We start from the raw sequence: 15,882 nt of genomic DNA, 5'->3' as shown, positions 1-15,882 counted from the left end.
TGGTGCAGCGGTAGAGTTGCTGCCTTACAGCGCTTGCAGCGCCGGAGACCCGGGTTCGATCCCGACTACGGGCGCTGTGTGTATGGAGTTTTTATGTTCTCCCCGTGACCACATGGTTTTTCTCTGAGATCTTTGGTTTCCTCCCACACCCCAAAGACACACAGGTTTGTAGGCTAATTGGCTTGGTAAATTGTCCCTAGTGTGTGTAGGGCGTTGTTAGTGTGCCGGGTCCACTGATTGGCGCGTTGGGCCGAAGGGCCTGTTTCTGCTGTATCTTTAAAACATTAAAAAATCTGTCCTAACTACTGCTTGTTGCCGCACGTGTAGTATCCCTTCGATCTCGGTGGCCCTGCTCACTCTGACGACCTTCCTTTCTCTCCGATGGATCTCCTTGCTCTCCAACGACCCTCCTCAATCTCCGACAACCCTCACCTCACTGTCCAACGGCCCCCTCTCTCTCGCCGGTTGCTCGCAGGTTCCTCCTCGGTCTCGAAGGCGCGGGTCCCGTCAAAGTTATGCTATGAGAATGCAGGGTGACTTGGACAGGTTGGGGGAGCGGGCGGATGCATGGCAGATGAAGTTTAATGTGGATAAATGTGAGGTTATCCACTTTGGTATCAAAAACAGGAAGGCAGATTACTATTTAAATGGCTTCGTTGGGAAAAGTGGAAGTACAACGGGATCTGGGGGTCCTTGATCATCAGTCAATGAAAGCGAATGGCATGTTGGCTTCATAACAAGAGGAGTTGAGTAAAGGAGCAAGGAGGTCCTTCTGCAGTTGTACAGGGCCCTAGTGAGACCACACCTGGAGTATTGGGTGCAGTTTTGGTCCCCTAATTTGAGGAAGGACATTCTTGCTATTGAGGGAGTGCAGCGTAGGTTTACAAGGTTCATTCCCGGGATGGCGGGACTGTCATATGCTGAGAGAATGGAGCAGCTGGGCTTGTACACTCTGGAGTTTAGAAGGATGAGAGTGGATCTTATTGAAACATATAAGATTGTTAAGGGTTTGAACACGCTAGAGGCAGGAAACATGTTCCCGATGTTGGGGAAGTCCAGAACCAGGGGCCACAGTTTAAGAATAAGGGGAAGCCACTTAGAACGGAGATGAGGAAACGCTTTTTCTCACAGAGAGTTGTGAGTCTGTGGAATTCTCTGCCTCAGAGGGCGGTGGAGGCAGGGTCTCTGGATGCTTTCAAGAGAGAGCTAGATAGGGCTCTTAAAAATAGCAGAGTCAGGGGATATGGGGGGAAGGCAGGAATGGGGTACTGATTGTGGATGATCAGCCATGATCACATTGAATGGCGGTGCTGGCTCGAAGGGCCAAATGGCCTACTCCTGCACCTATTGTCTATTGTCTATTGTCTATTGTCTCTGCGGCAACCCTCTCCACCAGTCAGCAGCACAGCAAGAGGAGCATCAATCAATCAATTTTTATCAATCCATTTTTATTTATATAGCACATTTAAATCAACTTGCGTTGAACCAAATTGCTGTACATAGAAGAATTGAAATAAAAATAAAAACACAACACACGATAGAATTTAACACGAAAGTCCCCCCACTGCAGAATCAACATTTTCTACTGTGAGGGAAGGCAGTAAAAGTTCAGTCCTCTTCCTCTGTGTTCACCCGTGCATGGGGCCTACTTGAGGCCTCCGCAGTCGCCGCAGCGGATGCCCAGTGTTTCAGGCCCTCTCACAGGGTGATGGAGCTCTGGCTTCAGAGAGAACAGATCCAGCGGCTTGGAGTTCCGGAATCGTCCGCTTCCAACCGGAGCCCCCTCGCGGCTCCCGAAGTCCACAGGCGGAGATTCACACTGGTGAACCCTCAGCGAAAGATCCCAAGCCTCCGCCATGTTAAAGTCAGCGCCGCCCGCAACCACAGCTCCGCGATGTTGGAGTCGGCGGTTTCAGCACTCCGGAGCTTACCGCACGGCGATCCTCGGTAAGGCATCGCTCGCTCCGCGATGGTACATCAGCGCTGCGCCACCGCCGAAGCTGAAGTTCTGGCCGGTTTGAATGGATGAATGAATACGTTTATTGGCCAAGTATTCACATACAAGGAATTTGCCTTGGTGCTCCGCCCACAAGTGACAACATGACATACGGTGACAGTTAGGAATGACACATAAAACATCAAACATTAATAATAAAACATTATCGATTAAGTCACCACTAGTGGGTCGCCGATTGTCGGGAGCTTGTCGTAGACATAGTCGACTAGGTCGTAGCTTGTCATAGTCATAGACATAGTCGTAGGATGGGGTTCAGTCGTCAGTTTTTCGGCAATCCGACAAGACTATGACAGTCGCCTAAGTGGGACAGGCCCATTGCACAGTCCACAAACCCCTGGGTGTTTGGTACAACTTCTCTCTGAGCACCAGCCCACTGCTGCAACGTGAGGCGACACTGCCACCCGGTGGCCAGCGCTGGTTCAGCGGCTGCTCCCATCAATGTTTCCAATGATACAGTATCTAGCTACAGTGAAATGCTTAGTTTTGTGTAATAATAATAATAATGGATGGGATTTATATAGCGCCTTTCTAATACTCAAGGCGCTTTACATCGCATTATTCATTCACTCCTCAGTCACACTCGGTGGTGGTAAGCTACTTCTGTAGCCACAGCTGCCCTGGGGCAGACTGACGGAAGCGTGGCTGCCAATCTGCGCCTACGGCCCCTCCGACCACCACCAATCACTCACACACATTCACACACAGGCAAAGGTGGGTGAAGTGTCTTGCCCAAGGACACAACGACAGTATGCACTCCAAGCGGGATTCGAACCGGCCACCTTCCGGTCGCCAGCCGAACACTTAGCCCATTGTGCCATCTGTCGTCCCAACCCAGACCTCGCCCACGCAGAACACGAGTGTTGCAACGTTTTGTCATAGAAAAGATCACAGAACAGTCAAGGGCGGCCACGGTGGTGCAGCGGTAGAGTTGCTGCCTTACAGCGCTTGCAGCGCCGGAGACCCGGGTTCGATCCCGACTACGGGCGCTACCTGTATGGAGTTTTTATGTTCTCCCCGTGACCACATGGTTTTTCTCTGAGATCTTTGGTTTCCTCCCACACCCCAAAGACACACAGGTTTGTAGGCTAATTGGCTTGGTAAATTGTCCCTAGTGTGTGTAGGGTGTTGTTAGTGTGCGGTGTCCGCTGATTGGCGCGTTGGGCCGAAGGGCCTGTTTCTGCTGTATCTTTAAAACATTAAAAAATCTGTCCTAACTACTGCTTGTTGCCGCACGTGTAGTATCCCTTCGATCTCGGTGGCCCTGCTCACTCTGACGACCTTCCTTTCTCTCCGATGGATCTCCTTGCTTTCCAACGACCCTCACCTCACTGTCCAATGGCCCCCTCTCTCTCGCCGGTTGCTCGCAGGTTCCTCCTCGGTCTCGAAGGCGCGGGCCCCGTCAAAGTTATGCTATGAGAATGCAGGGTGACTTGGACAGGTTGGGGGAGCGGGCGGATGCATGGCAGATGAAGTTTAAAGTGGATAAATGTGAGGTTATCCACTTTGGTATCAAAAACAGGAAGGCAGATTACTATTTAAATGGCTTCGTTGGGAAAAGTGGAAGTACAACGGGATCTGGGGCTCCTTGATCATCAGTCAATGAAAGTAAGCATGCAGGTACAGCAGGCAGTGAAGAAAGCGAATGGCATGTTGGCCTTCATAACAAGAGGAGTTGAGTAAAGGAGCAAATAGGTCCTTCTGCAGTTGTATAGGGCCCTAGTGAGACCACACATGGAGTATTGTGTGCAGTTTTGGTCCCCTAATTTGAGGAAGGACATTCTTGCTATTGAGGGAGTGCAGCGTAGGTTTACAAGGTTAATTCCCGGGATGGCGGGACTGTCATATGCTGAGAGAATGGAGCGGCTGGGCTTGTACACTCTGGAGTTTAGAAGGATGAGAGGATATCTCATTGAAACATATTAGATTGTTAAGGGCTTGGACACGCTAGAGGCAGGAAACATGCTCCCGATGTTGGGGGAGTCCAGAACCAGGGGCCACAGTTTAAGAATAAGGAGTAAGCCATTTAGAACGGAGACGAGGAAACACTTTTTCTCACAAAGAGTGGTGAGTCTGTGGAATTCTCTGCCTCAGAGGGCGGTGGAGGCAGGTTCTCTGGATGCTTTCAAGAGAGAGCTAGATAGGGCTCTTAAAAATAGCAGAGTCAGGGAATATGGGGGGAAGGCAGGAACGGGGTACTGATTGTGGATGATCAGCCATGATCACATTGAATGGCGGTGCTGGCTCGAAGGGCCAAATGGCCTACTCCTGCACCTATTGTCTATTGTCTATTGTCTCTGCGGCAACCCTCTCCACCAGTCAGCAGCACAGCAAGAGGAGCATCAATCTATCAATTTTTATCAATCAGTTTTTATTTATATAGCACATTTAAATCAACTTGCGTTGAACCAAAGTGCTGTACATAGAAGAATTGAAATAAAAATAAAAACACAACACACGATAGAATTTAACACGAACGTCCCCCCACTGCAGAATCAACATTTTCTACTGTGAGGGAATGCAGTAAAAGTTCAGTCCTCTTCCTCTGTGTTCACCCGTGCACGGGGCCTACTTGAGGCCTCTGCAGTCGCCACAGCGGGTGCCCGGTGTTTCAGGCCCTCTCACAGGGTGATGGAGCTCCGGCATATTAGATTGTTAAGGGCTTGGACACGCTAGAGGCAAGAAACATGTTCCCGATGTTGGGGGAGTCCAGAACCAGGGGCCATAGTTTAAGAATAAGGGGAAGCCACTTAGAACGGAGATGAGGAAACACTTTTTCTCACAGAGAGTTGTGAGTCCGTGGAATTCTCTGCCTCAGAGGCCGGTGGAGGCCGGTTCTCTGGATACTTTCAAGAGAGAGCTAGATAGGGCTCTTAAAGATAGCGGAGTCAGGGGATATGGGGAGATGGCAGGAACGGGTTACCGATTGGGGATGATCAGCCATGATCACATTGAATGGCGGTGCTGGCTCGAAGGGCCGAATAACCTACTCCTGCACCTATTGTCTCTTGTCTATTGACTTCCATGGTGGGCGAGCCGGACCCACTCAGACCCGGCGGGCTCCGTAGCCATGAGTCGCGCCGGCATTTGTCCACCAGCAGAATCGCAGGACAGGCTCTCCAGCTCCTGCTGTTTAAAACGCAGAGGAGCGAGAGCGACAGATCTAATGCAGCACTTTGTGATGTTGGAGCAGCAAAGTGTGGAGTCATGCATTTTGGCAGCAGGAATAAAGGCGTAGACTATTTGGCCTAAGTGGTTATCCACTTTGATGGCAAGAACAGGACGGCAGATTATTATCTGAATGGCGTCAAGTTGGGGAAAGAGGAAGTACAACGAGATCTGAGTGTCCTTGTACATCAGTCTATGAGAGTAAGCATGCAGGTACAGCAGGCAGTGAAGAAAGCGAATGGCATGTTGGCCTTTATAACAAGAGGAGTTGAGTATAGGAGCAAAGAGGTGCTTCTGCAGTTGTACAGGGTCCTAGTGAGATCACACCTGGAGTATTGTGTGCAGTTTTGGTCCTCTAATTTGAGGAAGGACATTCTTGCTATTGTGGGAGTGCAGCGTAGGTTTACAAAGTTAATTCTCGGGATGGCAGGACTGTCTTATGCTGAAAGAATGGAGCAGCTGGGCTTGTACACTCTGGAGTTTAGAAGAATGAGAGGGGATATAATATAAGATTATTAAGGGATTGGACACACTAGAGGCAGGAAACATGTTCCCGATGTTGGGGGAGTCCAGAAACATGGGCCACAGTTTAAGAATAAGGGGTAGGCCATTTAGAATGGAGATGAGGAAAAACATTTTCACCCAGACAGTTGTGAATCTGTGCCTCAGAAGGCAGTGGAGGCCGATTCTCTGGATGCTTTCGAGAGGGTTAGAAAGACCTCTTAAAGATAGCGGAATCAAGGGATATGGGGAGAAGGCAGGAACGGGGTACTGATTGTGGATGATCAGCCATGATCACAGTGAATGGCGATGCTGGCTCGAAGGGCCGAATTGCACCTGTTGTCTATTGGCGATTGTCTAGAGATTCCAGAAATTGGAGGTGCCAGTGGACTTGGGAGTACTGGTGATGGATTCACAAAATGTTAATCTGCAAGTCGAATCAGTAGTAAGAAGGTAAACGCAATGCCAGCATTTACTTCAAGAGGGCTTGTATACACAAACAGAGATGTATTGTTGAGACTCTATAAGGTGCCGGTCAGGCCGCATTTGGAGTATTGTGAGCAATTTTGGGCATCATATCTGAGGAAGGACGTGCTGGTGCTGGAGATGGTCCAGAGGAGGTTTACGAGAATGATCTTGGAGATGATTGGGTTAATGTATGATGAGCATTTGACGGCACTGGGCCTAGACTCGCTGGAGATTAGAAAGATGAGAGGGAACCTCATTGAAACCTACAGAACCATGAAAGCCTGGATAGAGTGGATGCAGAGAGAATGTTTCCACTAGTGGGAGAGTCTAGGACCAGAGGTCCCAGCCTCTGGAAAAAAAGGACATACATTTAGAATGGCGATGAGGAGGAATTTTTTTAGCCGGCGGTTGGTGAACCTGTGGAATTTATTGCCACAGATGGCTGTGGAGGACAAATCATTGGGTATTTTTAAAGCAGAGATTGATAGGTTCTTGACTAGTAAGGGCTTCGAAGGTTATTGAGAGGGGAAAACAGACCCGCCATGATCGAATGGTGGAGCAGGCTCGATGGCCTGAATGGCCTAATTCTGCTCCTGAGGTTTATGATCTTAGCTTAATTGCAAGGAAAGATTGTACAAACTTAGATTTTTTTTTTCTGGAATTCGGCACGGTGGCTCAGTGGTAGAATCGAATGCCTTGCAGCGAATGCAGCACCAGAGACCCGGGTTCGATCTCAACTACGGGAGCTGTCTGTACGGAGTTTGTACGTTCTCCCCGTGACTTGCGTGGGTTTTCTCCGAGATCTTCGGTTTCCTTCCACACTCCAAAGACGTGCAGGTTTGTCGGTTAATTGGCTTGGTAAATGTAAAAATTGTCCCAATAGGATAGTGTTAATGTGCGGGGATCGCTGGTCGGCGCGGACCCGGTGGGCCTGTTTCCGCGCTGTTTCTCCAAACTAAACTAAACTAAAGGTTAAGAAGTGACCCAATGGGCGTATATTAAAGTATGAGGCGCAGAATTATGTGGACACTCAGAATCTTTTCCACAGTGAGGAAATGTCAAAGACTCGAGGGCAGAGATATAAGGTGAGGAGCAATGTTGAAAGAAATTGCCCAATGTCTCTTGCCCAGAGTAGGGGAATCGAGGACCAGAGGCGAAGGGGAAAAGATTGAATAGGAATCTGAGGAGTAACATTTTCACGCAAAGGGTGATGGCTGTATGGAACAAGCTGCCAGAGGAGGAGAAACAGTTAGACAGGTACATGGATACAATACAATACGATTTTATTCATCACATTGCACATAAAGTGCAAGTGAAATGAATTTGTCAGCAGCGGTACAATGAGAAAGAACACACAAAAACACAATAAAAATTTTACACAAACATCCACCACAGATGAAGGCACAAAATTTGGCCAATCCTCCTCCATTATCCCCCGTGGTCAACCCTCTGCAGTCGCCACTGTGGGCGTCCAGATGAATGAAAGTCAAGGTAAGTCCTGAATCGGTGCCTCCCCCACCGGAGACCGTGGCTTCAGGTTGGTGTGAGCCGCAGGCCGGCGGTCGGTGATTTAAAGTTCCCGCCGCGCCGCAGCCAGAAGCACCACTGACCGCAGGGCCGGCAGTCGAAGTCGAAGCTCCCATCCTGGGATCGCCGGCGAGGGACCCCGCTGCTGATGGTAAGTCCATGCCACGCCCGCGGTAGAAGTTGGCGGGGCCGGCAGTCGGAGTGGAACAGGTTTGGAGGGATATGGACCAAACGCAGGCAGGTGGGACGAGTGTAGCTGGGACACGTTGGCCGGTGTGGGCAAGTTGGGCCGAAGGCCTGTTTCCACGCTGTGTCACTCTTTGACTCTATGACTATGAAATGTGCAGTGCTACTTTTTGTCTACAGGAGGGTGGTGGTGGTGGTGGTGGCATATAGAATAGTGGCATTTAACAGATGTCTAGATAGGCATGCATATACGCAGGGAATAAAGAGATATGGATCATATGCATGTTTCAGAGATTTGTTTAACTTGGCATCATGTTTGGCACAAATATTGTGGGCCGGAGGAACCTGTTACTCTTCGTAGCTTAGTTTAGTTTAGAGATGCAGCGCGGAAACTGGCCCTTCGGCCCACACCGACCAGTGATCCCCGCACACTAGCACTTATCATACATGTCTAAGGAATCCTGAGCTCCCGGAGAAAACCCACGCGGTCACGGGGAGAACGTACAAACCCCGTACGTACAGTCAGCACCCTTGGTCAGGATCGAACCCGGGTCTCCGGCGCTGTAAGGCAACAACTCTACCACTGTGCCACCATGCCACCCTGTCTCTCTAAAGTCTCCAAAGTCGAAATCTCTAAAGACTGCCTGGACTTGGCTGCACGGCGATGAGCGGATCAGTTTCAGTTTAGTTTATTGTCACGTGTACAGTGAAAAGCTTTTTGTTGCGTGGTATCCAGTCAGCAGAAATACAATACATGATTTACAATGGAGCCATTTACAGTGTACAGATACTGGACAAAGGAATAACGTTTAGTGCAAGGTAGAGCCAGCAAAGTCTGATCAGCCAGTGCATCAGTCAGTCAAGTCAAGTCACTTTTATTTCTATAGCACATTTAGAAAACAACTCTTGTTGACCAAAGTGCTTTACATTGGTGGAGGTACTAACGTTATACAACAGTGGTTCATAGATTAAGCACATACATAAATACATACATATAGCCCTCCCTCAGAGGACGTCAAAAAAGGCTTGAGAGTAAAGATGAGTTTTAAGTCTCGACTTAAAAGAGTTGAAGGAGGGGGCAGTTCTGATGGGAAGAGGGATGCTGTTCCACAGTCTAGGAGCTGCAACCGCAAAGGCGCGGTCGCCCCTGAGCTTATGCCTAGACCGCGGGATGTTCAGTAACTCCAAGTCAGCCGATCTGAGGGACCTGGAGGTGGTGTGGTGGGTAAGCAGACTTTTGATGTAGGTGGGGGCAAGCCCGTTAAGGGCTTTGTAAACATGAAGAAGGATCTTGAAATGTATTCGGAACCGCACAGGCAGCCAGTGGAGAGAGGCCAGGATCGGGGTGATGTGGTCCCTTTTTCGGGTGCCCGTCAGGAGCCTCGCTGCGGCGTTTTGGACCAGTTGCAGGCGGGACAGGGAAGATTGGCTGATGCCAGTGTAAAGGGAGTTGCAGTAATCGAGGCGGGAGGAGATAAATGTGTGGATGATCAGCTGTCTTCAAAAACACACTCGCTTACCCGCAGCACTCTTCCAGCACCTGGAGAGTGCTGATCCATCCACATCGCTTGTGTCAGGGAGCCGAGCAGATCTTACGGTCAGGGAAACTCCATTTCAGGAGTAACGTTGTCCATAGCCCACTCTTAGAGTCAGAGAGTAAGAAGGCACAGAGAAAGACTCTGGGTTAAATGGGTTTAGCTTCCTTAGGCACCATAATATTTCTTTATTGTGGTATGTTTGTGCAAGAAAAACACAAAGCACTGGAATAACTCAGCAGGTCAGGCAGCATCTCAGGGGAACATGGATAGGTGATGTTTTGGGACAAGGCCCTCCTTCAGACCCAAGTAGTTTTGGGCCCCATATCTGACAAAGGATATGCTGGCATTGGAGAGGGTCCAGAGGAGGTTTACGAAAATGATCCCAGGAATGATTGGGTTAACATATGATGATCGTTTTTGACGGCACTGGGCCTGTACTCACTGGAGTTTAGAATAATGAGGGGGGACCTCATTGAAACTTACCGAATAGTGAAAGGCCTGGATAGAGTGGATGCGGAGAGGATGTTTCCACTAGTGGGAGAATCTAGGACCAGAAGCCATAGCCTCAGAATAAAAGGACATACCTATAGAAAGGAGTCGAGGGGGAATTTCTTTAGTCAGAGGGTGGTGAATCTGTGCTCATTGCCACAGAATGCTGTGGAGGCCAAGTCAGTGGATATTTTTTTAAGGCAGGGATAGATAGATACTGGTTTAGTACGGGTGTCAGGGGTTATGGGGAGAAGGTTGGAGAATGGGGTTGAGAGGGAGAGATAGATCAGCCATGATTGAATGGCGGAGTAGATGTTTAGAATAATGATGGAGTAGACTTGATGGGCCGAATGGCCTTATCTTACTACTGGAACTTACGAACTTATGAAATGTAGACAACAGAGATGTAGGCACAGCAGTGGCGAATGTCCATGTTTCTTGGACTTGACCAGCAGCACGCAACCCCATGCAATAAAGAGCAAAAAAACACAGATGCTAAAAATCTGAAATAAAAGCAGGAAAAACTGGAAACACCCAGTCGGTCAGGCAGCATCCGTGAGGAGATTGGTATTAATAATGGTTTATTATTGTCACTTGTCCAAAATGCACCATGACATTTGGCACATTGGCCTTCATCAGTCTGAGTATCGAGTATAGAAGTTGGGAGGTCATGTTGCAGTTGTATAAGACGTTGGTGAGGCCGCATTTAGAGTATTGTGTTCAGTTCTGGGCACAGTATTAGAGGAAAGATGTTGTCAGGCTGGAAAGGGCACAGAGAAGATTTACAAGGATGTTGCCAGGACTAGAGGGTCTCAGCTATAGAGAAAGGTTGAGTAGGCTGGGACTCTATTCTTAGGAGCGCAGGAGGATGAGGGGTGATCTTATAGAGGTGTATAAAATCATGAGAGGAATAGATCGGGTAGATGAACAGAGTCTCTTGCCTAGAATAGGCGAATCAAGACAAGAGGGCATAGGTTTAAGGTGAAGGGGAAAAGATTTAATAGAAATTTGAGGGGTAACTTTTTCACACAAAGGGTGGTGGGTGTATGGAACAAGTTGCCCGAGGAGGCAGTTGAGGCTGGGACTATCCCAACATTTAAGAAACAGTTAGGTAGGAACATGGATAGGACCTGTGCCAATGGATATTGGTCAAACACAGGCAGGTGTGACTAGTGTAGCTGCGATATGTTGGCCGGTATGGGCATGTTGGGGCCGAAGGGCCTGTTTCCACGCTGTATCACTCTATGACTATGAATGAATTGTCCAGATTCACTCTGTTGGTATGGGGGTAGTCTTCTTTGTGTTTCAAACTCAGGTCCCTCCTCCTTGCGATGGTTGTTCCCGGTTTGTCGTTGCCGAAGTCTCGCCCTTCTTTTACACTAACTCAGCACTCTTCAGAACGTTGAAACTTTGTGGGCGCCAGAAATATGGCAACGCTTTGTGTCGTGTCTCGATGACGTCTATGATTGCACAATCGTCGCACTTTTGTACTTATGTAGGATTGTGCTCACCTACAGTATGATTTTATTGGACCATGTGCAAAACAAATAATTTGACTGTACCTAGGTACACAGGCACTTGTGGCAGTAAAATATCATCATCATTTGGAGGAGGCCTGGGTGAAACAACCACAACCAGAGAGCAGTGCTGAACCACTATCTACCTCTTTGGTGACTATCTTTGATCGGACTTTACTGGCTTTAGTTTGCACTAAACGTTATTCCCTTAACATGTATCTGTACCGGAAGTGGCGGCGCTGGTAAACGGCTGCGGCTCGCCTGCAGTCCGTTTGTCTTTACTTTTTTATGTTGTTTTTTTTCGTTTTGTCTAGTTAGTTTTTGTTTTTTAGGTTGTGTTTATGTGGGGGGGGGGTGGGGGTTGAAACGGGGCTTGCTGTCTCTCCCTTCGGGGGAATACGACTTTTTTTATCGTATCCCCCTTCTCTGCCTCCGTCTGCGCTGAGGCCTAATGGCGGAGCTGGCGACCTTGAGACTCCGGAGGCAGAGCCAGTCAGGACTTGCACTGGGCTCGCTCCCGTGAGGGCGGCCCAGCTCGGGGCTGGAACGGTGCTCCCGTCGGAGTGGCCCAGCCCGAGGGAAACGGCGCTCCCGTCGGAGTGGTCCAGCCCGAGGGAGGAATGGCGCTCCCGTCGGAGTGGCCCAGCCCGAGGTGGAATGGCGCTCCCGTCGGAGTGGCCCAGCCCGAGGGAGGAACGGAACTCCCGTCGGAGTGGCCCAGCCCGAGGGAGGAACGGTACTCACGTGAGGGCGATCCGGCTCGGGGCTGGAACGGTGCTCCGGTGGCTGGGACGGCGTTCTGGCGGCGGTGACCTGAGTCCGGGTTTCAGCCGCGGGCCAGCGGCTGCGTCCGCTGGACTGGAGGGCGGCAGCTTCGACCACCCCGGGTGTTTGAACTGGCCCGTTTGCGGGGTTCGGTGAGCCGCGGGACTGTTTGTGCCATCGCCCGGTGGGGTATCGCCTCAGCGCAGAGGGAGAAGAGGAGGGAAGAGACTGCAGCCCTAAGATTTTTGCCTCCACCACAGTGAGGAGGTGCTTGGAGGGCTCACTGTGGTGGATGTTAATTTGTGTTTATTGTTGTTATTATTGTATGATTGTATGTATGACTGCAGGCACGAAATTTCGTTCAGACCGTAAGGTCTGAATGACAATAAAGGCATTCAATTCAATTCAATTCAATTCAATACACTGTAAATGGCTCGATTGTAATCATGTATAGTCTTTCTGCTGACTGGATAGCACGCGACAAAAGCCTTTCACTGTACTTTGGCGCACGTGGCCGTATACTAGACTGAAAGTGAAAGGGGACTGTGTGACAAGATGGGGAACAGGAGGTATGCAAGTGGTGGTGCCTTAAGTTTGTGGAGAGAGGAAATGCAGGGACTGGACTATCCCTCCATAGATGCTGCCTGACCCATTCATTTCCCCCAGCAGCCTGTTTTTGGCTGAGTCAATGTTTCGTCTATTTGGAATGTTACATCGACAGATAGACACAAAAAGCTGGAGTGACTCAGCGGGACAACTTTTCGTGTCTATCTTCGGATTAAACCAGCATCTGCAGTTCCTTTGAGGATTGGAGGAACAGCATCTCATATTTCGCTTGGGCAGCTTATAGCCCAGTGGTATGAATATTGATTTCTTTAACTTCAGGTAACCCTGACATTCCCTCTCTCTCCATCCCTCCCCCACCCAAGTCGCACCAGCTTCTTGTTTTCACCCAACAAACAGCTAACAATGACCTGTTTCCCTTATCATCGTCGTTACTTTTTTGAATATTTTTCATTCGTTGTTCTTTATCTCTCTGCATCACCGTCTACATCTCTCGTTTCCCTTTTCCCTAACCAGTCTGAAGAAGGATCTCGACCCGAAACGTCACCCATTCCTTCTCTCCAGAGATGCTGCCTGTCCCGCTGAGTTACTCCAGCAATTTGTGTCTTTGGTTTAAAGCAGCATCTGCAGTTCCTTCCTACACATTCCTTCCACAGATGCTGCCCGACCCACTGGGTGTTTCCTGCACTTTCTGTTTTATCCCAGTTTCTTGTTCCTGAACAACTACTTCACCCAGCCAGATAGCTTAATGATTGTTTAAGAAGGAACTGCAGATGCTGGAAAATCGAAGGTAGACAAAAATGCTGGAGAAACTCAGTGGGTGCAGCAGCTTCGCTCCATAGATGCTGCTGCACCAGCTGAGTTTCTCCAGCATTTTTGTGTACCTAAGCTTAATGATTGGTCGGTCAGACAGATCCTATCCATCCGATTGGTCGAAAATCGGGACGGGTCCGCCCAGTGACCATGTTGTCAGACGTCTGATTGGATGGAACGGAAGTCAATCACGGGATTGGATGGGATTGCGCCATTCTGGCGTTTGATTGAGTGACACCTCTGTCAGTTACAGATGGGCGGGATTTACCTGTCCGTCCAGGCGTTTGATTGGGTGGAGCGGCTGTCAGTCAGATGTGGGCGGGCCTTACCTGGCCCGTCTAGTGTTTGATTGGGTGTAAGCGCCGTCAATCACATATAGGCGGGCTCTCTTTGATTTAATTGGATGTAAGTGTTGTCGGTTAGGCGGGCGCTTCCTGGCCCTTCCGGCGTCTGATTGGGTGCGACATCCTTCTATCACTGGTGGGCGGGTGCATCTTGGCCAGCCTGGTGTTTTGATTGGATGTAACTGCCGTCAGTCACAGATGGGCGGGCTCGGCCCGGCCTACGGTGGCCGCCAACGCTGGTCGGACGCTTCGCGCTTCAGCCGGTGAGTCTCGGGGGTCGCGGGGCCGGAGGGTCAGGCGTCCCCGTGGCAACGGCCCAGCAAGATCCCAGCTGGGGCCAGAGCCCCTCACCCCCTCACCCCCTCCTGACATTCCCCACAGTCTCTGCACATGACTGTGAGCAACTCTGGGCCCCATATCCGAGGGGGGGATGTGCTGGCTCTGGAGAAGGTCCAGAGAGGAGGTTTACAAGCATGATCCCAGGAATGAGTGGGTTAGCATGGTTTAGAGGCACTGGGCCTCTAATTGAAACTTACAGTGTAATGAAAGGCCTGGATAGAATGGATGTGGAACTGATGTTTCCACAGGTGGGAGAGTCTAGGACCAGAGGTCACAGCATCAGAATTAAAGGACGCTCTTTTTAGAAAGGAGGTGAGGAGGAACTTTATTAGTCAGAGGGTAGTTAATCCGTGGAACTCATTGCCACAGAGGCCAAGTCAGTGGATGTTTTTAAGGCACAGATAGACAAATTATTGATTAGAACGGGTGTCAAGGGTTATGGGGAGAAGGCGGGAAAATGGGATTAGGAGGCAGAGATCAGCCTTGATTGAATGGCGGAGTAGACTCGATGGGCCTAATTCTACTCCTATAACCTGTGAACTATAAACTAATTCGGTTTCTCTCCTCCCCCAGCTCCCAGGAAGGGTCTTTGACTGGTAACGTTGATGCTTCTCTCCTCAGACGCTGCTCGGCTGCTGAGTGTTTCCAACTCTCTCTGATTTTATGTCGGGTTCCAAGCACCTGCGGGTTTTTCTTTTGTGTTGAACTTAGTTAAATGCTTCATTCTGCAGAGCAACTGCTCCGCCAGCCTCCGAGGAAGGGTCTTTGACCGATAATGTTGATGATTCTCTCTCCTCAGACGCTGCCCGGCTGGCAGAATGTTTCCAGCATGCTCTAATTTTATCTCGGGTTCTAAGCATCTGCAGATGTGTTTTTTATGTTGTTTTTATGTTCAGTTAATTGCCTCATTCTGCAGTGTAACTGCTCCCTCGGCCTATGTTATGTTATGTTAACTTTAATTGTCAGGTATACACATAGACACAGTGCACATTGAACGAAATTTCGTTGCATTGACTCTTCAAAGTAGCAGCAGAATATAACATTTATATCAGGCGATCAGTAAAAGTGCTTAGTGTGTCCATAAAAAGTGCTTCATGTGCATAGTTCTGTAAAATAGATATGTAGGAAAGTTTTTAAAAGTGGCAATGTATAAGAAAGTTCTAGCATCGGTTTGATTGTGAGTTCAATAGTCTTATGGCCTGGGGGATGAAACTGTTGCAGAACCTGGTTGTCCCGCTCTTCATGCTGCGGTACCTCCTCCCAGAGTTCAGCAGTGTAAACAGTCCATATTGTGGGTGTGTGGGGGCTCTGGTAATGCCCTTAGCTCTTGTCAGACAGCGTTTGTAACCAATGTCCATGATGGAAGGAAGAGAAGTCCCAATGATTTTTTCCGCTGTCCTCACCACTCTCTGAAGGCACTTCCAGTCCGCAGCTGTACAGCCGCCGCACCACATAGAGATGCAGCTGGTCATGACTGATTCAATGGTGCTTCTGTAGAACGTGGTGAGGATGGGAGGGTGAAGGTGTGATCTTCTCATCCTGCGGAGGAAGTACAAACGCTGCTGTGCCCGTTTTACCAGAGATGTGATGTTTGTAGTCCAAGTTAAGGTATCCGTTATATGCACTCCCAGGAACTTGATGCTTTTCAC

Source organism: Amblyraja radiata, chromosome 38, assembly GCF_010909765.2.
Source record: "Amblyraja radiata isolate CabotCenter1 chromosome 38, sAmbRad1.1.pri, whole genome shotgun sequence".
Lineage (NCBI taxonomy): Eukaryota > Metazoa > Chordata > Chondrichthyes > Rajiformes > Rajidae > Amblyraja > Amblyraja radiata.
The sequence above is the reverse complement of the archived record's forward strand: the minus strand, read 5'-3'. Positions refer to the sequence as shown.